Raw genomic sequence first — 23,568 nt, 5'->3', positions numbered from 1 at the left:
TAAGAGGAAAAAACTAGACCCTCCCTCCTTCACAAGAAAAAAAGAAGCCATCACAATTTTACATATCTAGGTATCTAGGTACCTAGACAGCATCTTAAAAAGCAGAGACATCACCTTGCCAACAAAGGTCCATATAGTTAAAGCTATGGTTTTCCCAGTAGTGATGTATGGAAGTGAGAGCTGGACCATAAAGAAGGCTGATCGCTGAAGAATTGATGCTTTTGAATTATGGTGCTGGAGGAGACTCTTGAGAGTCCCACGGACTGCAAGAAGATCAAACCTTGCATTCTTAAGGAAATCAGGCCTGAGTGCTCACTGGAAGGACAGATCGTGAAGCTGAGGCTCCAATACTTTGGCCACCTCATGAGAAGAGAAGACTCCCTGGAAAAGACCCTGATGTTGAGAAAGACTGAGGGCACAAGGAGAAGGGGATGACAGAGGACGAGATGGTTAGACAGTGTTCTCGAAGCTACCAGCATGAGTTCGACCAAACTGCGGGAGGCAATGGAAGACAGGAGTGCTTGGCGTGCTCTGGTCCATGGGGTCACAAAGAGTCGGACACGACTAAATGACTAAACAACAACAGGTACATATTGTTATAAGAATTTTAAGGTCATATATATAGTAATTTTAAGGTATATATATATATATATATATATATGCTTTCGTAGATTTTCACGGGTACAGGAATGTAGGTTTTGGTGTCTTCGGGTGTCTTCGGGTGTCTTCGGGTGTCTTCATTATATATTATATATATAATGTTCATAAATGTACCAATGTCTGGAGCAGCACAGGAAGACCTTCCTGAAACCATTTTGACTCCCTGAAACCATTTTGTCTCCCAAACTGACCAAATGTTTTCTCTGCAAGGAGGGCGGGCGTGAGGGAACTTTCCCATTGTTTCAGGAAGTGGGTAATCATAATCACCATTTCAAAGGAATGGGCAGACTACCAGGAAAGGCAATCAGATAAGGCATTATCAGAAAACCTGCCAGACAGGAAAAACAACACCACTCAAATTTCTGTGATGTAGGTATGATTTTTGTGGGGGGTGGTCTTGAGCTCCAGGGCAGGGAATTTAAAATGTCTATATAAGGGCAGGCAGACCTTTGTTCGGGGTCCTCCTTCTTTCCTGCGTGTGAGGGGAGCACCCTGTTGCAACAGATCAATAAAGATCAGGCTTACTAGCTGCTTTGCTTTTCAATATTCTCTGGTTGGCCTCTTTTATTTTCTCCTAGCAATAGGGAACCCATGTAAGTCCTCTATACGGGCTCTTGGATACCCCATAAGGGAAAAAGGGCAGATTTTTTTTTACAACAGAAAACATACAGACAATTCAGCAAGTCCCTAGAGAAGTGAAAATAAATAGTCTTAGAGTTCAACACAGCAGTACTGCTTAAAACATAGCCCATTTGTCATTTCCTTCCTTTTAGGTGCAGATAGATATTAAAGAAGAGTAAAATAAGTTAGTATGGCTAAAGGTGAGTATATGCTGACAGTGGTGAGCAACTATGTTCTACTGTGTTAACTATAGAAAGCTGAAAACAGCTAGCATTGCAGTCTTAATATCAACACATGACTCCATTTGTCTGAAACAAGTAGAGCCGGAAGCAACAAGGGCCTTGGTTATCACTGAAATGTTCATCTAAAGACAAATGTGAAACATCTAAGGAAGGAGACATCTAAGGAGAAACATCTAAGGAAATAAATATTTTATTTTTTGTAGGGGTGACAAACCTGTGGCCCTTCAGATGTTGGACTCCAACTGTCATGATCCTTGACCATTGATGATGGTTCCTAGTACGGGGCTGTCCTCTACAGAGTCACGCACAAAGCCACTCTGTTTGTTACCCTGTAAAACAGCAAATGATTGTGCAACCTTTCCTCCGGAAACATAAAGGAAGCACATAAAGAGGGATCTAGGCATATTAGTCAGCCAGTATGTGAACAATCCATGATTATTTAAGGACAAAGAATTAGCATCTTCCTCAGCAAACATTTCCCCAATATACGTGCTCCTCTCCTCTGGCACTGAAAAGGCGACTGTGCTTAAGAATACTTCATAGCTTGATAAAGCAGCTGGGAATCTGGCTTCAGGAAAACAAGTCTGCCAACTCTGGCAGTCAGTCTACAGATGCCCATGTTCTTTATTGTGAAGCATGCTTGCTGCATGTTTATACAAACTGAGTGGAGACCCTTTTCTTAAGCATTTCATTGCAGATCCTCTTGAAGTGACCCCTCCCGGTAGCAATGGCTAGTCTATGAAGGTGTACAAACTGGACAAGACAATGTTCTGGCCACAACTACATTGCTGTATGGGAAAATCTGAACCAGAAGACCAATTGTATATTGAGGAGGTAGTGATTCTAACATGGTCACCCTTCCTCCCTATGTTCCTTCCCCCTGCCTGGCAGCTATTAAGTTTTTGAAGGTGTGAGAATCTTCTCTGATGTCCTAATCAGTTGGGAGGAGGTGAAGCCCCCGCCCAGTTGTCTTAATCAGTCTGGGAGATTAGTGCTGGGAACCTTCTTTAGTGTTGCAAATAGTTGTTGGAGGGTGGGGCATTGAAAGGAGGTGGCTATCTATAAAATCAAATTGTTTGAGCAGAGTGATTTAGAAGGTCATGTATGAACTGATTGGCCGCAGGGCCATGCTAATTAAGGCTACCTGGAGGAGTCCGCCACTTCTTGAGGGTTTCCAAGTGGCAGATAGAAGTTCATACCTGGTATGTATATATTGCTTGCTGTTTAGGAATAAAAGCTGCTTCTTCTCACTCACCTGTGTTTTGTATTGCTTCTGAATTCCAAACAGAAGACCCACCTTTGGCAAGACAATTGCTTCCAGATGTAGGTCGGTTTTGGCTTAGGCACTGGATGTATCTCCCTTTTCAGCCTTCAGGTGGTGGCTGACACATGACAAGGTCGAGCCTTGGATTATGGGTCCTCCACAAGATGTGGATCTACTGGGGTGGCCCTCCCAAGTCTCTGGGGGAAGCTCTATGGCCCATCTGCCGCACGTGATAGAATCTCCCAATGTCCTTTCGGTTAAAAATAAAATAAAGTCACCTTGCCTGTCTGCTTTATGTTCAATAAGATGTTATGAGTTCCAGTTCTCCAACTTCCGCGTCATGTGTAGTTTGACCCTGAGACACACCATATTTTCACAATGATAGTTTTGTGTCCTGTTGGACTTTAGGCTGTACCTGGGCCAGTTTTTTTAAAAAAACTTTCTCAAGTTTAATGGCTGCCGACAATCTACTCGACAGCTCATTCAGCTTTCCCTTGGGATTTATTACCCCCATTGTCTCTGTAAAATGTCCCAACGAGCCTGTAAATTAGAAATATTAATAGAATGGCACTGTGGGTTTAAACCAATAACATTTATTGTGCTTTTTATGGCATAATTATTATCAATTGACATTTAAGGCAGTCTTGTAATCCATCAAGGTGAAATGGCCTCAAAAAGCTATTACTTCATGATAAAATAATAACAATAATAATTATTGTGTGGTAGGGAGAGAGAGGAAAATGTTAAATGGTTTGAATCTAGATAATTGATTATACACTATTGGTGATGGCTTCCAACCACTGCAGTTGTTGATCGGTAAGAAACTAATTTACTCTGGGATGGTGAGAATTTCCCTCTCCACGCTCATTGTTCAGCAGAAGGATAATTAAATTAAATTGGGGCTCTTTCTCAATCCTTGTTATTTCATGTACATTCTGTTTCCAAAGGTCTTCTTTTTGGCATCCCTGACCCCATGGCCAGCTTTGCAGGGCCACCTGGACAGTTTTGTGGTTCCTGGCGCAGGTGTGATGCTGTTGGATCTGCTGCTTTCCCATGCATGTCTATATAAAGCTAGGGGCCCCATGCAAGAATTATTACACAAATAGACTACATGTGAAGATTCTCACATGCAGCTCCACTTTGTCCTGGGATCAAACAGAATGACGGATGTGCTTCATTTTTCTTACAGTGGGATAAGGGAATAGAGATCATCTTGGGCTTTTCCTGAGTACCTCCTTGTCAGAGACTGGACAACAGAGGAGGAATGGTGGAGATCATCTCCCCCGCTCCTGAACTTTCCAGAGAAGAGGAAGACAGTATAGATTTACAACAGTGGTTTGCGGGAGGGCGTAGCTCAGAGGTAGAGGAGGAGAGAAGCTGGGAAATAATGGGAGAGGAGCAGGAAGAAGAAGCAGCACCAGGGGAGAGACAACTGACAGACTCAGTGTTTTTAGAAACATGCCAGACCCCCCTCTCCTAGAACCCAGTGGGCATTGAAAGTAGGAGAGCAGAGAGCTCAGAGGCAGATGGCACAGATCAGCCACTGTAGGAATGACGTATATTGGGAGAGACGGAGGGTGTGGGGTTTCACTCGGAGCAACGCCATTACTACAAGAGGCACCTTTTCCAAGCCTCTCTCTGTGAATGCATTGAATAAACGACTTGATAAGAACTCTTCTTGTTTATCTAATACTTGGCTGCCTACCATGGGAGGGATCGGATTCTCTGAAGCCTGACACTCCTCCAAATTCCAAGCTCCCTCTGGCAGAGCTTATTTCTGCTTCCTGGGGATCAATCTCACAGGTCTTCTGGTTATGGCTTGCTGCTGGACTTCTCAACATCTCACTCAGGAAGGATTTCTTCCTTAAGACCTGGCCTCACACCACTCCTAACTAACGAAGGAATATCATTTTTGTAGTCAGTGCCCAAGGGAACCTGTGGAAGATTGGTAGGGAAAATTGCAGACACTTTTTGCTGTCCCAAGCACACTGCAGACGATCCCAAGCACGCTGCAGACAGTATATTGAAACAACCACAACCACTGAACTTAGACTAGCATCCTCTTCAGCTCAGCTTAGAGTCCTGGGCGAATGCCCAGCTCACTCCAAGGCTGGCCCTGTTCATGTGCATAACACTCCCAGGACAAATAAGAATGAACTTTAGCAATTTTCATTCATCCTGCTCATGAATGTCTGTGTGTGTGTCTTTCTGTGTATTTCACTTCCAAATGCAGACAATGCGCCATCATTTCAGTCTGCGCAGTTCAGTGTTATGTCAGCCTGGCAAACTGCCAGTGAAAAAAAGCAATACATTGACGTCCAGCAAAACAGGTGCAGGAATTTCATTTCTCAAAGCCTGAATCAAATAAAAGCAGCATGTTGCAAAGAAAGACCCACAGAGAGGGCAGAAGAAACTCCTTTCACGTGCAGGCTTCTTCCTCATATGCCTCCCTATTGTGAGGAACATGCTACATTTCTTTGTTTTTGATTGAAGCTGCCCTTCCTCCCTGCTGAGCTTCACTCTCCCTGGACTCTTCTTGTAGGTGCTCACGTAGGAACATGGTGAATCATGCAAGATTTCTGGACGCTCAGTGCTTGGAGTGGTTTCTTTCTAATGGTTCCAGTTGGATTGCCCGCTTAATCCACTCCAGAGGGAAGATGGCTTTAATGTGCCCTCCTGCTTGAGGCAAATCATGAATTCTGTTCTTGTTGTATTGCTTTGCTCATGTTTATCCCAAGGGGACCTATTAAGTGGCTTCCTTGCCTTTGCTCCCCAGAGACAACCAGAATGCTGAAACAGGAAAGGGCACAGATAGCCAAGGATCATTGCTACTCAGGAAATCTTAGAGATGCCTAATGGAAACACGGAGACCCTATTCTAGATACCTCTGGAGATGTGTAGTGTAAAGGAAAGAGAATGAAGGCTCTGCAGTGCACCCTGTTGTTTGCTTCCCAGTTGCTATACAGTGGTGCCTCGCAAGACGAAAAGAATCCGTTCTGTGATTCTCTTCACCTAGCGGTTTTTTCGTCTTGCGAAGCAAGCCCATTGACGGATTAGCGCTATTAGCGGCTTTTAGCAGCTTATCTGCTGATCGGATCAGCTGATAAGTGGCTTAGCCGCTTAGAAAAGGGGGGGGAGGAAAAAACCCTGCAGGAACTCGCAAGGCATTGTCATCTTGCAAAGCAAGCCCATAGGAAAATCGTCTTGCGAAGCACCTCCAAAACGGAAAACTCTTTCGTCTAGCGAGTTTTCCGTCTTGCAAGGCATTCGTCTTGCGGGGCACCACTGTATATGAAACAGTAAGAGTTGCTTCTTATTCAATAAGACCAGGGTCATCAACTCTAATACTTAGGTTTAGGTTCATTCCATTTATCCATTGCTTCCTACTAAAAAAGTCCCCAAATGCCTTAGAAGCATAGTAGTAAAAATAAATAAATACAATAATCAAATTATGAAAACATGTTAAGAACATGTTTAACAAAATAATAATGATAAATCAGAAATATTTTTGGTGCTGCCCAAATACCTAGGAGAACAAAAGATGCCTTTGCTTGGTGCCAAAACAGTGACAAGGTTGGGACCAGGTGGGCCTCCTTGGAGAGTGCATTCCACAACAGAGAAGGCCCTAACAGGCTACAGTTTTCCAGACTCCAGAGCAGAGGCTTTTCTTATACTGGTTGCCTTCATAGACTTTGGTTGGTGGAGAGGGAAGCTGAAGTGGTGGCTTTAGAGAAGCCTAGAAATCGTCTTAGTTCATGGAAAGGACAAAACACGAAGCTAACAATCAGGGCTGTTTGGGCCTTCCTTCTAGCCTACAGTAGAGTTGTGTGGCAATGGATCTATTGCCCTTGGTCTAATATCATGCAGATGATAAGGGCAGAAAAACTGTGTGTGTGAAAAATAGAGAAAGAAAAGGGAAAGATAAAGAGAAAAGGCTCTTTTATCACCCACCTTTGCTCTGGCCCCACCAACTCCAGGTTTCCCAGAAATAATAGAGCTGTGTGCAAATGGTCATTTTGAACCTGAGTGTGGGAAGAAAAATTAAAGGAGGGTGGGAGGGATTATTCCACCAAATTCTCCAGTCTTTCAGATGTAGGGCTCTCCATTTGCAGCGGCAGTATACTAGCTGCTTTCTTTGGACCTAAACCATTTTTCTTCTTGTTGTTATGTCAGCATCTGTGTTGGCAGCCTGTCCACCATTTTGTACCCACACTTCGGAACTCCCTAGTTTCTTTTAGCTTATTGTTTATTTTTATTTTTTTAAGGTTCAAAATAGAGAAATTTTTTCAAAGTGCTCTTTTTTTAGGTGGAGGTTGTTAGAGAAGGAGGAGGAGGAGGAGGAGGAGGAGGAGGAAAAAAGAAAAAAAAGGAAAATATCAGAAATGTTCTCAGAAAAACATGCCTTCTGATAAAATTTCTTCCCAGTTCTTAAGAAAGAATATGCTGGCCGCCCATGTCAAATCACCCAGCGATATGTTAGGAATAATGGCTCCCAGACAGTGAGAACAGTGTATTGAAATATGGAAGGAGTCTTGCCTGAATGCCCCCCTCCATTCCAGGCTATCTAGATCAGCTGGATCCTCACTGAATAGGACTGCAGCTTAAGACAACTTGATTAGGTTTACAGCAGCTGTATGCAAGTCCTTTTCGTAACTGCGCACACGGCTTAGAATTTTGGTAATTGCCTTTCTCGACAGCTAAGTAAATTCCAAGCAGGGGCGCCCCTCTCTCTGCCCAGTTTGTTTAAGAGATGTAGTGATTGAAATTAGTTCTCACTGTACACAGCAGCCACCTCGGTTGGATGAGTCTCCCATCGCAGCTCTGGAGCTACTTAAGCTAAAACAATAATTTCTCCCGCAGCCTGACATAGCAAAACAAAACGGGGCTAAAAGCAACAAGGCTTTGTTTATGTCCCCAGCTGTGCTTCTCTCAAGGATGCCTTGTGCATTTTTGCACAGACTATTACTGACAAAGCCTTCTCCAGCTACCCATATGAAAGGGATGCGGCGGCGGCGCTTTGTCATGCCATGAGTGCAACATGCTGGAATTGACAATCCTCTGCACACTGCAAGAGTCTCCAGTTGCAGAAACTCAACTTTTCCAGAGCTGTGGCTGGCCTGAACTGGAGGTGAGGTGGGAGGGAGGCAAGTTGGCCACACAGATATCAGACCCTTTATAGGGACATCCCTGATTTAGAGAAGTCATCCTGGTTTCTGATTTGATTCCAGAATGCCCCACTTTTCCTTAGCATGTCCCTAGTTTCATTGGAGAAATGTTGGAGGGTATGGAGTTATCTGACCCCCAAGCTGTCTGAAGGCAATCCTGTATAGGGAAGTTTTTGTGTTTAAGGAATGTTTAAAGTTTTATTATGTTATTACATATGTTGGAAGCTGCCCAGAGTGGCTGAGGCAATCCAGTAAGATGTGTGAGGTATAAATAGTAAAATTATCATTATGGAATGGGATGCCCCTATTTTCATTGGAAAAATGTTGGAGGGTATGCTATTTAAGAAAAGAAGGGGTTCTCTTTTTTTGAGTTAACCGCCATAAAGGAGCACTATAAAAAATGCTGGCTTCTGACTGCTTCGCTAGGAGAGCTGGGAAGCAAAGCTCACTCCATTGGCTCTGCTGCAACAGGCCAGATTCTTCAGGTTTTCTTTCCCCTCAGCAGTCATCTATTCTCCCAGAATGCTTCAGTGGGAGAGACAGGAAGCAGGGCTCATTGCATTGTATACAAGAGTTTTAAAAAATATTCCCAAAATGAATATATAACTGGTAGCCGATAAAACATACAATAATGGCTACAGTATCTTATGTGGCATACAACATTGTAGTATAAACACAGTGTGAAATCTCATATAAAACTGTTCTCAGCTTTAGCTGTGCTGGCTAAATATGTCTTACATCTCCTGGTTATGCCACAAATATATTACTGCTCGAAGCCTTGAAATCTAAAAGACAAACAATGGCGACAAAGGCTGTGCTCGAAGTGGCTTGCCAAGAGATGTGTGGGAGAAACCAGGCGGCAGCAACAAGGCATCCCCCATAATGTTTAGTTAGACCTTGGACTATTTTTTTAAAAAGACTTTTTGTTATTAGGACCACTAAGCTGCAAACATGTAGCTCTGTCAAGTGTCATCTGCTCCTCCTGCTTATTCGGTAATAATAATAATAAAAACACTCTCTCCTCCTCTTCTCTTTCCCTTGTTACACTCATATGCTTTGGAAGAAAAAACATGGAAAACAAACCTCTTGCGCAGCAGATGGCAAATTGGGGTGCTGGCTGGCAGAAGTGGGGAGCAGGGAGTGGCCCCACCTCAGAAGGAAGCGTCTCTCTCAGGGCCACACTACCCATGACGTTATAAGTGTATTTGCTTCTTTGTTTGTTTTAAAATATAATTTGGACCACCATGGAAGGGGATCAGAGAAATAATGGGATCAGATCAGGGGCAGTGTGGGAGTTTAACCCTTTCCTCTTCTGTTGCAGCCCTGAGGAAAATCCTTCAGTGTAGATTGCCGTTGGGAAGAAATTCCTTCTTGGTATCAGTGTGGGATTTCCTCCTCCCACCCCACTGTGAATACCAGTTTCGGAAGTGGGAGTTTACACAGGATCCTAGCAGGGGAGAAAGGGGTTAAATCCCACTCTCCATGCACACTGTGGTCCCATGAATTATCACTCCCCTCCTACTTTAAACAAAAGGACAGATCCTGCATGTTAGATACAAAGACGCACGTGTGATATCATGTGCAGTTTGGCCATAGGAAGTGTACGATTAGAAGCATAACTGCCCTTTTCGTTTATGAGGTTCATTATCTGTGAGCCATCACTCACTTCAGCACCCCTCCCCACTCTGCCCACTTTCCACTTAGCGGCTCATTTACCACTCAATCTGTGATTAATTAAAACAGAATTTAAATAAATATGCTGATGCTAATTCATTTAATCCACCCCCCTCTGATTTGGCCTGGATGAGAGAAGATGGCCAGGCTGATCTGGTGTTCCTAAAGTCATAGGAGCCACCAGATGGAGCTGTGCTCACAGTCTCCAGGCACCAAGCAAAAGTGCTGCCAATTAAAGCATCAGGAAAACACAAAATGAAATCAAGGCAAATCCGGTATCTATCTATTCTGGGCAGGTTTGTCAAAACGGGGGTGTTTTGAGCCCATGCTGGAAAGAGCACAAGTGAAGGCGCCTCCTTGGTCTCAAGAGGCAGGGAGTTCCAAAGTGCAGGCACTGCTGCGCTATTGATTTATTTCCATTATTATTATTATTATTATTAATTGTATTATTTATTATTTATTATTTTTTAAAATTTGCATTGTCAAAGCAGGAACAGAGAGCATGAGAGCCAGGAAAGCAGAAAGGCAAGAGGGAAGAGGAAAACAAGGAGAGTCTCCAGGCACCAAGCAAAAGTGCTGCCAGTTAAAGCACTAGGAACACACAAAATGAAATCAAGGCAAATTCTCTATCTATTTATCTATCTATCATCTATCATCTATCATCTATCATCTATCATCTATCTATCATCTATCTATCTATTTATGGGATGGGGAATATTTTTCAATCCTCATGGACAACCTTCTAGGAGATCTATTCTCCAGTGGTGGGCAAGGCTAAACGTTGTAACCAGTAGGTTATATTCCAGCCATGCAAATGTCAGATGTTTCTATGCAAACACAAATACACAAAGTCCTACACTTCCTATCCATCTAGGCAATGAATGAATGAATGAATTGATTTATTATGGTCACTGACCAAAGATCCATCTCGGCAAGAAAGAGGCATTAGCAGTTACATAAGAAGAGCCCTGCAGGATCAGGCCAGGGACCCTCCTAGTCCAGCATCCTCTTCTCATAATGGGCAACCAGATGCCTATGGGAATCCCGCAAACAGGACCTGTGCATAATGCAACTCTCTCATCCTATGGTTTCCAGCAACTGGCATACAGCCTCCAACAGTGAAGAAAGAACATATTCATCATGGTTGCTTGCCATTAGCCAATTATTTCCTCCCCCACAAAAAAAGAGAGTCTGGACTGAACAGTTTGGCTCAGCACTAGCCTCACCTTGGTCTGAATGTTCATGACACCTCTATCCCTGAAAACAGACTAGGATAGGTTCCAGTCTCACACTGCAACGTTCCCAGTTCAAGTCCCAGTTCCATCCCCAGAGTGTCTCTTACTTGCATGGAAGGAACTGTCATTGATCTAGGTGGAATTTACTTTTAAGTACACATGTAAAACACAGCAATGTAAGTGACGGATCTGATCATCACCAACAAGTCCCCAAAGGCATATTGCCTCTGACAGTGGAGGTAGGACACAGGCATTGTGGATAGAAGGCATTGGTAGCCTTAAGGTAAAGGTAAAGAGACCCCTGACCATTAGGTCCAGTCGTGGCCGACTCTGGGGTTGCGGTGCTCATCTTTATTGGCCGAGGGAGCCGGCATACAGCTTCCGGGTCATGTGGCCAGCATGACTAAGCCACTTCTGGCGAACCAGAGCAGCGCACGGAAACGCCGTTTACCTTCCCGCCGGAGCGGTACCTATTTATCTACTTGCACTTTGATGTGCTTTCAAACTGCTAGGTTGGCAGAAGCAGGGACCGAGCAATGGGAGCTCACTCCGTCACGGGATTCGAACTGCCCACCTTCTGATCGGCAAGTCCTAGGCTCTGTGGTTTAACCCACAGCGCCACCCGTGTATCCTCCAGGAATTTGCCTAATCTGTTAAAGCCACCCAAGTTGGAGGCCACCACTTTCTCTTGTGGGAACAAATGCCATAGTTCAGCTATGAGATTCTGAGCATCAGGGCAGAGCATCAGGGGCAGGCACAGTATGAGACCAGTTTCTGGTTGCACAGATTTGCATGCCATTAGAATTTCACTTGGCAGATGTATCATGTTTGAGATCAAGATTCAAGAAGGTATTTTCATGTTGGTGTTCTCTGCCCAAATAACTGGTACTATTGAGCCTATTGATGCTGGCTTCTCTGATCATTTAATCAGGGCTATGTTGCAGCTTTTGATCTAGAGATGAGACCCGAACATGCAACTCAGAAGTTGATGCTGCCCAGAATTGTATGCATAGCACCAACTGATGTGCATGGCTTCTGAATATTCATTGCCTTAATTGGATCACAGCAGATTTCTTTTAGACCCCCTCCACTCCATGGACATTTCTGCACTACAAATGTGCCTCAGTCTTATACTGCTTTAGCAGTGATGGCTTCCTCAAAGAATACAGTGGTACCTTGGGTTACAGATGCTTCAGGTTGCAGATTCCGCTAACCCATAAAAAATGTTTATGACTACTGCATCTCCAGGATATATATTTTTAGCATGCCTTAAGTACTACTCAGAGCCAGAATGATTATGGGATTAGGCCCTTCCTTTTGTTTCTAGTGCTGAAAACTGTAGCAACTGCAACAGGAAGGACTCCCCAGAGTGCGGATTAAATGTAAAGAAAACCAGCACCTGCATAATTGTCAAAATAAGCATGACTAGGGCCAAGTCAAGGGCTTACCTCCCTTTTGACTGAAATAGCAGGTGGTTCCTTAAGATGCTGAGATAAAAATTATATTCTTTGGTTGAGATGTACTGATACCAGCAGGTAATTGTATTAATTTCCTTTGAGCAGGTGGACAAAACATTAGCAAACTGGGGTATGGGTGGAAATACACTTTTGTCTTCTCGGTATTATTCTACCAAGATCATCAGGTTACAGAGCTCTATTAATCCAACACCTTTCTTTTCAGCTTTTTAACTGAAGTCACATCATACTGCCTATTCAGAAACATGTGATGGTCTTAGGCGTCTGAGTCACCAATGCTTCTTATTCACAACAACCAGAGATATTGTAAACTGATGACAATACATCAAAGATTAAATCAGCCAGCTATGAAAGATGTATACTGCTGGCAGCAAGTTTCCTAACCTGATATTATGGTTAAAGCAGATGCAGACTTAAAGACCTACAACATCTACTGGAAATCAGCACTAGGCAGTGTTCAGATCTGAGCACGGGATACATGATATTCCATTGTTCAAAGGGGAAAACTGTTGTTGGAATCATGTTTGTTAATAAAGAAGGTCAGGACAGGCTATATGAGCCTATCTGGCTATTGAGATCTGAAACCCTGTTCCCAGCTGAATTAACCCCCCTCACTAGCTGAGGTCACCAGAAATAGTTTATTGTGGTATTTTCTTTTCAGAGTGGTTCAACCAAGGCTATCTTTATTCCTTTGTTTGTTTGTTTTTTGGTGCCAGCTAAAAACATATTTTTTAAAAATCTAAGGTTTTTCTTTTTTTTAAAAAAATAAAATATTACCTTTTAAGCTGTTGGTCATTGTTCTGTTTTGCTCTGGATTTCACTCCTCACAATTGCCTTGTTCTGTTGATGTTATTGTATTTTATGTTTTCATTGTAGCTTCCTCCAAGGACCATTTTTAATTAAAAAAAAAATTATTACAGCATTTTCACCCCATTCACCAGCTGAAAAAAAGACTCTCAGAGTGGCATATACATATCAGTAATTAGACAGTACCTACCCTCAGACTTACAATCTAAAATGCACAACACAAGAGGAAAGGGGTTGGGAAAGGAGGAGGGGGAAAGGCAAGCACAAACACTAGTTATTAGCTGCACAGTTCCTGTAACAACCAGCTAGAATGGGAAGAGTTTGAGGAGTGGGGGAGTCTGAAGTTGAGGTCTTTCAGTCAAGCCAATGGAAGGCTCCAAAGCCTGTTTAGATGTTTCAAGTGGATGCAGTAAACAAGCAATGTCTGGTGGCGGCGACAGTTTCTGCCTCAAAATATATGCATGAAGGTGTATAGCATGCAATTGGCTAAGCAGATGTTACTGAATGTGTGCTAATATTTTATAGCTTGTCTCGAGTCCTATGAATGGGTGAGAGAGAAAGAAAGAAAGTTATTCTTAGTTATTTATTCATTAAATTTGTAAAGAAGGAAGGAAAGATTTCCAGATTAGGAATGACACAAGCACAGAATTCATCTGCATTATGGTGAGATAAGTAATGGTATGATTACCTTCAAAATTATAACATTTTTACATTAATTCAGCTTGCCAAAGAGAGAGAGAGAGAGAGGCAAAGAGATGGTGAGTGACTGTGGAGCAAATAACTGTGTCACATCTTGCCATCTTCCTTAATTACATGCAGGCAGCCAACTCATAGCAGAGGAAAAGAGTTTCGTGAAGCAAGCAAATCTATATATTCCTGGCCATTTACACCTTGCCAGAACTTGTACTGAATGCTAAACACTTACTCTAACCATGTATTTCAAGAGTCACTTTGGCCGAAGTGACTGAATAATGTTAGTTAATACAACATTAAGGTACAGTAGTCCTCAACACACTTGACAGCTCTGTCAAATTATGGGTTTTTCTGCACCAGTGACTTGCTGCAAAATAATGTCTGTTTAATACACATTGCACTCATGGAAATCACAGACTTGTGGGGCATATTTACACAACACTCTGGAGCGCATTTAATAATCGGACTCTTCCAGAACCCCTAGCATCCGTGACTTTGTGAGATGGAAGAGGGAATCTTTAAGAGGGACTTTCCAGTACAGTGGTACCTCGGGTTAAGAACTTAATTCATTCCGGAGGTCTGTTCTTAACCTGAAACTGTTCTTAACCTTAGCTAACTTTAGCTAATGGGGCCTCCTGCTGCCGCTGCACTGCTGCCATGCAATTTCTGTTCTCATCTTGAAGCAAAGTTCTTAACCCGAGGTACTATTTCTGGGTTAGAGGAGTCTGTAACCTGAAGCGTCTGTAACCTGAAGCATATGTAACCCGAGGTACCACTGTGCCTCAATCACTCAGTGTAAGAGAGGTCTGTAAAAGAGCTCAGTAATACGTAACGGGTGTGAGTCACCTCTTCATTCTAGAGAATTTTTGCAGAATTAAGCAGCACTGGTTGTTCTGTTTTTTTGGACCATCAGAATGAATGTCACAGGTATTATGGGCAGAAAGACTAGCGATGTGTAGACTACCAAGGCTGGGTTCAGAGGGGACATGAAAAGCAGACACCTCTGGGGACATTTCAGCATGAAGCATTTTTCAGGGCTGCATGCTCTAGGTGCATCTTAATCTTCCACAAGTTAGATGGTGATCTTGGTTAGCCCACATTGCTTCATTGTCACTACAGAATTTATAGTGGTACAGCATTCTCCCATAGTAACTCTTTTCTCAGTGGCTAAAGTGAGAGCATAGCAATTCCATAGTGAGAGCTCTGCAGTTCCAATCTCAAAGAATGTTCCTTCCATCTTCCTACCATAGTGTTTGCTGTCCAAGGTACTGAAATATATAGGGCTATTTTACTTGTGACAAGGTGATGAAATATGTAGGGCTATTTTACTTTTGACATGTCATCGCAATACTCTCTTGCAATGAGCTGTCTTCATAGCACCCCCTTCACACAGTCGATGAGGGAGCGTGAAATGGTTTGTTTGGTGTTGATGGGGAATCAGTAACAGCAACTCCATACTGCATTGCAGAACTTATTGGTGGGTCACTAACAAATGATCACTCTCTCAGTAGATATGAAGCCTTACTCACAACACTGTTCCAAGCAGGGATGGGATTGCAGGCAGAGTCAGGAAATCCCTGGCATGATGTGTGGACACATATCATATTGACGGAGAAAGGTTAAGCCAAGTGCAGATATTTAAACCCACTATGCCCAATCCCCACCTTCTTTGGTGTTTGCCAGCACCCACCCCACCTTCTACTGTAAGATTAACAGGTAGCCTTGCATGATGCCTTGTAGGAATGTTGACTCATGCTGAGATTGACTTGGTAGTGCAGTGTTTCTTTTTGTCTAAGGGGAAGGGCCATAGCCCAGTGGCAGACCTCATGATCCATATGCAAAATATCCCAGGTTTAGTCCCTGACATCTCCAGGTAAGGCTGGGAAAGATCCCTGCCTGGAACCTTGGAGAGTAGGTTTCCATCAATGTCAACAGTAATGATCAATTGTCCAGTTATCATGAAGGTTTCTTCTTTTCCTACTCCATTGTGTTGGCAAGGGAAGAAGTACTTCAGATGGGTGCTGAAGAAGAAACAGCTTAATTGGCTATTTGGCAACTTTGGCAGGTATGTGTTGAAGATAGAGCTATATTCATTTTTGTGCACACTTTTTTGTGCATATATGTGCTTTTGTACACATTTTTTTGGTTGGAGAACTGCATAGCAAAATTTGGAGAAGTGTATATTTTGAAGGATGGCAGCCATTCACTTCAGGCATTGGTTTGGGTAGTGTGAATTGGATTGGTGAACTGACTGAATTTCTCCCGCATCCCATCCGTGAAACGAAAGCAGCCACCTGCTGGATCTCAGTATGCTGGTTCAAGAAACCTCCTTCTATAGGCTGAGCAGGTCTACTGCAGGAAGGTGCTAATGATGGAATAAATAGATCCTAGACCAACTCACACTTTGGTCTGAATGTAACCTCTTGACAATGTTAGCCCTTTCCTCCCCCTTAGCGTGAAGCCACCGGGCCACTGCTGCAAATCTTATTTTAAATTAAAACTGTATATTGTTATCTATAATTATAATGCTACAAGCCACTCTAATCATTTACAATGCAGCTACAGCAAATGATTTAATTGTATGGGACCTCTCTGCCCCTCACAGCGAGAGCATAGCTTGCACTGAAGCTAATAAGAGTTATGTGCACATAACTGTGTGAGAAATGAATAGACCCCTTTGATTACAATAAGGTTATAAGCAGCAGGAGTCCATTATGATTAGCAGTAAAATGAAGAATTCCCCATAAATCATAAATGTTACCTTATAATTTCCATTCTCCCTTATCTCCTTCCCCTGTGTGCATCTGTGGATTTATATTTTGTCTCCAAGTGAGCACTTTGCATTGTGCCAGAAGTCAGTCTCATAACTGTGTGCTGATTTTTTTTAACTGCAGAAAGATCATTTTTTGAGAGTGAAAACAATTTGCACTCTTGCAGGAGTTTAGCCTCTCCTGTCCCATGAGAGCTGCACCCCCTTTCTTATAATGCTTTGTTTTGCACTATTAATGTCAGAGACGTACAGAAGCAGCTCCCTCTTGTAAATAAGCTATTTATGGAATCCCTCCATGTGTCTGAACGTGTGCTGGAAATGTTGCTTGTCTTACACATGCTGGTTTATATGCTATTTGTAGTGATGCTTTTTGTGTCATGGCTGAGTGACGTGTATCTTCCTTGGCTGGCTGTGGGTTGGGCAGGACATCAGGGTTTTTGTGAGGATAAAGGGAGGGGAAGAACACTGCATGTCCGCTTGAGCTCTCTGGAGAAAAGGGAGGATTGTTGGCATCCATCTGTCTCAAAAGACAATGGAGTACAGCTCTGGGAGTGAAGTCAACCACTGGAGAATCACAGCGCCTGCTGTGGCTGCAGAGATGGTAAGTCATAACTGATGCCTCCCATGTTGTTTTTGCTGCATTAGCAGCACTGAAGTGATCTCTCCAGCGCACAAGCCTGGGCCATGTGAATGGAGATCCTGGGCTGCCCAGGCTTGGGCTACCCACCTCTTGGCCTCACATATGTAGTCCAAAGAAAAGCAGAGCAACATGTTTGGCACCAGCTTGGCTGCGTGAGTTGCTAGAAAGAGGTGTACAAGGCACCATCCAACGGTCTTAGGGACTCCACACCAGATTTGTGTAAGGTTGACTCTTTAGCCTTTTCTTCCCCCAAAGATGTCCCACAAGGCAGCAGGAACAGATATTTCCTTGGGATTTACTCCCAAAACTTTTCTCATGGATGAGTATAGCCGTATTTCAAATGTAATTAACGAATGGCATCTTTCCTCTCAAATCCAGCCATAGCAGTTCCCAGTTGTTTGCACATTGCAGGCAATCTCAATTGCCCCCGAGATAATAAAAGGTGTTTTTCCTGCAATGGTACGATTTTGCTGTTGCTGAAGAAACAAAGCTGAAAGCAAATAAACCAGTCGGTGCCTTGCCTTGGTGCTTCAGCTGTGTATATTTATCCCAAGAAAAGAGCTGATGTTTTCTCTCCTGAATTAATATGCAAATTAGCTTAATCAACACATCCCATGAGCAGGTTTGGAATTATGTATTGTCCTGAATGTTTATTTGGTGCTATTCTTAGCCTTGCTGCTCATGTGTGTGGGGTTTTTCTTTTCCTTTTCCAGAGTTTTCTACCCACATGAAGATAAAATTCACATGAAGATCTGTACCACCTATCTACCTTGAGAATGCTGAGGTTTTTATCCATCAGTGTCAAAATGAATCACTGTTCACTTCCTTATTTAAACACTGACGCAACTGCTGTCGTGCAGCATGGCAGGTGAGAGTCAACCTGTTATCACTCTGGCACTAGAAAACCATCAGAAGCTTCAGTGTAGCAGGAACCCCCCACCCCAATCATTCAGCTTGTACAAACTTCACACACTCACACTCACACACTACATATGCCACACTTCTGTTATAAATTCATAGAAAAATCAACCATACATCGGATTTGCACTGTTCCATTTTTATTTTATTCCATATGACAAGGACTATCAAAGGGGGGTGGCTTGGTTCTGGTCAGCCATAATCCCTTCACCATCCCAGCACATCCACAGGAGCCCTGCCCAGTTGCTATGCCAACCCTGATGGTCCTAGACAGAAGACCATCAAGATCACAAAGAACTTGCATATGGGAGTGGATTCAGCATGGACTGAAACAAAGGACAATGATCAGATCTTCCCTCTGGGGGCAGGAAACTGCCAACTCCCCTTTGTCTCCTGGAAGTGACTCATGGGGAGGGGGAAAGGAGGAACCAGCCAGGTGACAGGACACTCAGGTTATCACCACAACTCCTCCCTCAACCACTCCTTTCTGTAATGTATGCATGATGTTTCTGGGGGTGGGCTTGACCTAGAGGATGGGAATTTCAAAAGTTTTTATAAGGTCTTGCACACCATCTTTCTGGGTCTTTCCTCTCTCTTGCAAGTGAGGGGAACACCCTGTTGCAACAGTTCAATAAAGGCCAAGCCTACAGGCTGCTGTTTTGCTCCAAGTTATCCTGGTTGGTGTCTTTGTTTTTGTCCAAGGGAGCCCTCGGATTTTTCCGGTAACATCAGCAAATATCAATTTCTCTGGGGTGCAATGCATTAAGATCTATTTGAGGCTGGGACCAGTTGTGGTAGGGCTGCACTGAAATATGCTCTTTAATTTCTCAAGAGTCCCTCCCTCCTCTGTAACAAGAAGCATCCATATTTCTGCCATAGTCTCAGGGCAGCTGAATTTTTTTGGGGGTAGGAATTGTGTTGGAGGTGTGGTTTTAAGCTTACCTTATTCTTGCAAGATGGCCAAGCGTGGGACATGTGTTTATGGTGTTTCCTGTAATTCCTCCCCCCCCCCCCAGTGTCCTGCAACCTCCTTGGCTGCCTGCACTTACTGAACTGAGAAAGCCCAAACTGAGCAGTTACGTCATGGGCTGTGGTGTCTTCCCTTGGGCTTTACTTGGGGAGCAGGCCAGTGAGAATGCTGCAGATGCTGATGGGATGATTTGTAGAATAAAAGGACACTTCCAACCATGCTTTGGCCACCTCAAAAGAAAGGCAAGTACAAGCCCCCTCCCAAACAAACCCTGCAACCCATCTATTAGAATTTCAAAAAAATCTTCTATCCCTTTTGATGATTGTTGAATGCAATAGGATCTCTCATTAACTGATGGAGAATGGTTGGGGGAGAGCAGACAGGATAATTTTTCAGCATAGCACTAAACTGTAGTGCAATGTGGATTGATCTGGATACAAGTTTGCATTATTAGCAAAACATCTGGAAGTTTATAAGTGTTTATGTAAGTGTGTAATGTGTTTTACGATTGCATGTTTACTCAGAAGTAACTCCCACTGTGTTCACACAGGCCTGTGTGCATAGAATTGCAGTCTAAATATCTATGAACTGCAGTGCTCCATGATCCTGGAAGGAACTGGTATTTATGACATTATTCATTTAATTGCATTGAGCTTTGCATTTTGAAAATATCCCACACTCTGCAGGCACTGACAAGTATTTTCCTCCATTTCCTTAACCCCCCCACCACTTCTTTATTTTGATGTTTAAGTTAGTACCTCATAAATAGTCTCTTTGTGTACTATGATCTTGCCACTGAAGTCAAAGTTAAACATGGTTATAAATCTTTGCACTTTTGGAGGACTTAGCATACCTGCTGCCATATATCAAATGCTTTGCAGCAGGCATGGCTTAGCTTAGGTGATTCCTCCAGAACTAGAAAGGCATCTAACTGAGAGGTACAATTATAACCATGTTTAACTTAGGGAACATTTGAGATGAACTCCAGCACTGCACTGACATTGCTGCTGCCTGCCTGCTGTTTCCAGCCTTGGTAATTTGTGTGTGTGTGTGTGTGTGTGTGTGTGTGTGTGTGTGTGTGTGTGCTTGAAGGACAGAATCAAAACTCAAATCCTTTCCTCCAGTCCCAAATCATTTTATACCTGATACTTACTGTTCACAGTTTTGGAGGCCGTTCTATGTGTTAAAGACTGGATTCAGCGAGATCTGAATTAGTATTTGGATCCTGCAGATCCTCAGACAACAGGGCAGAAGAGATCATGTATGGACTCTTCTCCACAAGCACAAATCCAAAGAAAACAGCAGAGCGGATGCTCTGCAGTGGCTGCTTGATTCCTATTTACAGATGGACAGCCATCTGTTAAGGATACTGTTGTGGTATCCCTGCATTGCAAATCTTGCACCAAGCAGAGAGCTGGACTATAGGATGTATCTATTTTTTTTAATGTAACAAAATTCAGGCACCAGTTGACTGCAATAAAAGCACAAAGTGGTTTACAAAACAAACATTATAATTATCATTAGAATATAGTTAAAGCAGGTATTTTTAGAACACTCAAGACTAATTAAAATCAACAATATGCTAAAACAGATTAACATGCACATAATTTCTACATGTCTTGCCTAAAAAATAAGGTTTTAAGCGGATGCTAGAAAGAGTTCAGTCAGGGCGCTTGACTAATGTCAATAGGCAGGGAGTTCCAAAGTACACGTGCTGCCACACTAAAAAGATTGATTTCTTACAACTCCTATGAGTCTATGGTTCTGTGTGATCTTCAGCCCTCCTTTTTGATGGAACAGAATAATCCCAACTGGGCTATTGCATGCTTCTGCCACACATGACATGTTGTGTTTGAAGTGAAGTGCACAAGTCCTCCAGCATGGAAACTGAAGCAACAGCCTGATAAGTGTATGACCGATTGACCATTTTTAGTATGCAGATTACTGAGCTGGGTGCCCTACTGATTTAATCTGGCAAAACAGTTATTTTTGGTGCTTTTATGCCATTCTCCTGCCCCCCCCCCCGTATACACACACCAATAGACTATCAGTTTGCTAATGGTATGCATCAATTAAGCTTAGCAAATGCCCCCAGGGCAGTCTTGGCCAAGATTAACCCCATAGTGAGTTGTCTCCATGCCTTAAATAACTTCAAGGGTCAATTGGTTCCATTTTGCCCTAGGCATCTAGCAAACTATGGCTATACTGATGGGTCTCCTGTACTCTGTTGCAGGGTTAAGCAGCATGATACCCTCCAGATGTTGTTGAACCACAACTCCCATAAGCCTCAGCCAACACAACCAAATGTTGAGATGACAGCAGCTGTAGTCTAACAACAACTGGAGGATACCATGTTGACTACCTCTCCACTCCTGATCTGCTAGTCTAACCATAATCTTGCTACAGTGCCTGCATGCATCCCATTGTCAAATTCTCTTCTCTTGCTAATGTCACTCTCCCCACTGCTCTGTGCACCCCAGAGACAGTCTGGTAGCTAGATCACGACCAAACACAACTTTCTTAACAGACTCTCTATTGTGTTGATTTTAAAAAAATAAAAAATATAGACTTGCTTTTGGCTTCCTGACCTTGTGTCCATCTATTGATACCTAAAAGGGAAAAGATCCCCCATGAACCATGTTTTTTCCTGAAGTCCTTGCAATATTTTTATTTTTTTAGTCCTCCTAGCATATTTGAAGTGTGGCTTCTCATCAGGGGTATTTTACAGACTTCCCTTTTAAGTAACTTCCCTTTTAAGTACCGGTGTCTAGGCTATCATTCTCAAGTTTTACAGAGAGCTGACAGCAAAAGACTTTTGATAGTCGTGAAGTTTCTTTTGATTGGCAGTTTGCTGCTGTTTCTGCCTTATGTATCCCACCATCACCTCCACACACGAACTAATCTAGCAATGCCTTGCTGTCTTTAGATCAAGCAACATAAGCTGTGATCCACCAAATACAACTTATGACTCGCCAAACTGAACATAGTCCACCCAGAAATATTTTACGGCCAACCAGATGCTTGACAACCCACTTATTTTTTGCTATGGTATGCTGGAGGATTTTCAAGCACCTGGCGCTGGCCTGGCTAGTGGATTGCATTCCGGTGAGTGGGTTGCAAGGCATGTAGGTACTACTTTGCCAACATATCGCCAAGAATTTACCTGACCATCAACTGATGTAAAGAGATGGCAGTATGCATGTTGTAGAGGGCTAGAACAGCAAATACAAGGTCATTCAGATCACTGCCATGAACTCAAGAGAAGACTGATAATCATGAAGTTTCATAGCCATAGCAAACAACAACCATGAGACCACATAAACCCGAGGACCTTAAGATAAGAACGTAATTGTTATGGGTGGTCTCCTCCACACTTATATGAAACAAACACCATGAAATCAAACCTCCACTGATCAGTAGCGAATACCATGGTGGGGGCAATGCCACTCACATGATCTCTGGCTAGTTGTGCAACTTCTGCTTTCTAAGAGGTAGAGGGGGAGGTGGTGGCAAGGTTGGCAAGGTCAAATCCACTGGCAGGGGCGAATGATTGGTTATATCAGTGCATTTGCACCATACCACCCACGCTGCTGCTTGGCTCCTCCCCTTCTACCTCTAGGTAAGCGGCTGTGAAGCAACTGACCACAGGGGATGCAACTGACCACTACTGCCCCTAATGTGACCATTATTAGTATGCAGCTAGGGTAGAGGAATCAAACAGTAAACTGGTATCACTATTGGAGACACTACTCTGCCAGCAAGTGCATGTGAGGTCAAACCCATATTGCCACCAAGTTACCCTGTGCCAGGAAAATTCAGACTTTTAATGTACTTAGGAATCAATCCTAAAACCTCCCTCACCCCAACAAGGGGGCACCACCACATCCACAGCTCTATCATACATGGTGAGGGACAGGGTGGATGAGGCGGGCAGATTTCTGTGCAAGCCTAGAGCTGACACACTGATCAGACCTAAATTGGACCTGCCATATGATGGCAGCAGGGCCATTTCATCATTCAGCAGATCCTAAGTCAGCACAGTCCAGCCCCCTCCTTGTCCCTGGAAAACCCTGTTGTGTTGCTTTCCATTGGCTGTTACTAATGGGGCTCTTGCCAATGGAGTTTCTATGCCACCTGCACAACACTCCACAGGCAGCAGCTGGCAGGACACCAATGAAGGTCAGCAGTTTGGGTGGAGAGATACCACTGCCCGATTCCAGTCAAAAGAGGGCTTTGGAATGCTCTTCCAGTGGCAGCAGGAGGTTCAAACCCAGCTTTATGCCCTCCTTTCCCTCTGATGAGGCTCCGTGGACTGCTGCACACCTCCAAGCTTATTTGTGAAGCCTCAGAATGGCTTCTGCGGATGAGCAATGTTCTGCCATCATCTTCCTGGCCAGTTATAAATAAAGGAAAACAGCAGCTCGGGGGCTTAGC

The sequence above is a fragment of the Podarcis liolepis genome (genome assembly GCF_965112155.1).
Source record: "Podarcis liolepis genome assembly, chromosome: 10".
In the NCBI taxonomy this organism is placed as follows: Eukaryota; Metazoa; Chordata; class Lepidosauria; order Squamata; family Lacertidae; genus Podarcis; species Podarcis liolepis.
The sequence above is the reverse complement of the archived record's forward strand: the minus strand, read 5'-3'. Positions refer to the sequence as shown.